This window comes from Ailuropoda melanoleuca, chromosome 1, assembly GCF_002007445.2.
Source record: "Ailuropoda melanoleuca isolate Jingjing chromosome 1, ASM200744v2, whole genome shotgun sequence".
In the NCBI taxonomy this organism is placed as follows: domain Eukaryota; kingdom Metazoa; phylum Chordata; class Mammalia; order Carnivora; family Ursidae; genus Ailuropoda; species Ailuropoda melanoleuca.
The window spans coordinates 178,130,284-178,132,084 of NC_048218.1; the positions used below are offsets into that span (position 1 = coordinate 178,130,284).

The following is a 1,801-nucleotide window of genomic DNA, read 5'->3' on the forward strand; positions in this document are numbered from 1 at the left end:
AAAGACTTGCACAGGCCAAATTGTTGGAACGCTGGTTTTCTTGACAACTCCAAACCCCAAAACTATGATAACGCGTTATGGTGTAGTTGAAAATAGCATAGTCAGATGTTTGCTTAAAACCTAGAAACTTTACGTGTTGCTTTTCATGTGCTGTGCCAAGTCTTGATAATACTTTTTCCCCCAACCAAGGGACCTCATAACCTGATTATGGTTATTGCTTTACAAACAGTTTTGACAGAAGGTGGCTGCTAGAGCTTAACATACGTACCAGTTCCATGTGATGGAGCCGGTTCTTGCAAACTAAGCTCATCGTTTATTCTTTGCTGAAGTCAGCAAATAGAGTTAGAGAGATACCCAGTCATCTATCACACCAAATAAAAGGACATAACGGCTTTCAAAAGGGTTTTCCCACATACCCAAAAGGCTTTCTGAAAGCTTCTACCTCTGCAAAAAAAAAGAAAAAAAAAAGAAAAAAAAAGAAAAAAAATTAGAACAATTATGGCAGATTGCATGAAACGTGAGAACGTCACAGTAACTGCTACTTTTCATTATGTTTGTCTTTGGGTCATGATCAACGGACGGGAAGTTTCCGATATGGTGTCAAAAGAAAGATTGGTATCGCGAAGGATGGTTTTCAGTCATCTAGGATCCTACTGTAAGGATTATCTGAAGGGAAAATGGGTCTTTCAGGTGCATGTTCAAAAGGCTTTGATGGACTGAAAGTAACTGTGAGAGCTGTACCATCAGGAGGGTGGCCTAAGACTACGATGCTAAAGTATGCATACCTCAGTTACAAAACTTTTGAAAGGAAGTCTCAGCCACAGAATGCATATACCTGTAGAGTTTTGCATGGGTTTTATATGAATACAATTTTAAAAAATAGCTGCTTGCACATTATACCAGAAAAACCTCCAAAACTGCAATTGCTTTGAAAATAGATTTTAGGTTTTTTGGAGTTTTCTGAAATGCTTGGTCTGTATTTTGATAATTGTGCATATTATGTAAAAATGTTGGTGGACCCATAAATGACCAGACTTTTTCTAAGAAAAATGTTGCTTTAATGCATTTCATGAATTTTTACTCTTATATCATTGCTTGCTAGTAATAGCAAATCTGCTTTTCTGCATCTGCTTTGCGTAGCTATTGTAAGGCTTTGAACTAATGTATGTATTTATTGCTTGAACTTCTGTGCATACCTTATAAAGCATAATGTCTGACAATTTAAATGGCTCATGTATTCTTGCTTCTATCATAAGCTGATTATGGGGACTATGATCTTTTGTATACAGCAAATTTTAACTGTAGCACAAACATCTGTTTATGTATTGGTGGAATATACCTGTTTTATTTATCTTTTTTGAGGTAAACTAATTTTTGATACTTTTCATTACTGTGTACTATGTTCATACTTTGAATTCTCTGACATTAGAAGTCATGGTTGAGAATTGTAACAGCTGTTATTCGTTCTGTATTCATGGCTTTCACTGCTGAATAAAATAAAGGACCAAACCTAGGATTTGAAAGAAAACTGTCTACCTCTAACACCAGGGAGTTATCAGATTTTATTTTACATAGTTTTAGTCTACAAAGACACAATTGCTTAAACCTAGTGGGCTTAAGGCTTATATTCTGTGTGGTTGGATTCATGGCACAGTTGTACTGTTTGAAAATCAATTAAAATTTCATGTGAATGTTACAAGTATTTGGTAGAATTACCACTACCTGGGTTTTCTTTAGATAACTCAGATATGGAGAAAATGTCATCAGCATTCTGTGTCTACAGCTGCTTAACTTCATAAGA

The 1,801-nt window shown here is 35.5% G+C and overlaps 1 protein-coding gene across 8 annotated transcripts in view; it reads left to right on the forward strand.

Moving 5' to 3' along the window:
- Window positions 1-1,513, forward strand: part of FOXP2 (forkhead box P2) — a 552,780-nt gene extending 551,267 nt beyond the window's left edge. For all 8 annotated transcript variants that reach the window (XM_034670891.1, XM_034670886.1, XM_019802209.2 and 5 more), the window contains one exon: window positions 1-1,513. This exon is cut by the window's left edge and continues 1,706 nt beyond it. The gene's annotated coding sequence lies outside the window, so the exon portion shown is untranslated.
- Window positions 1,514-1,801: the final 288 nt, after the last annotated feature.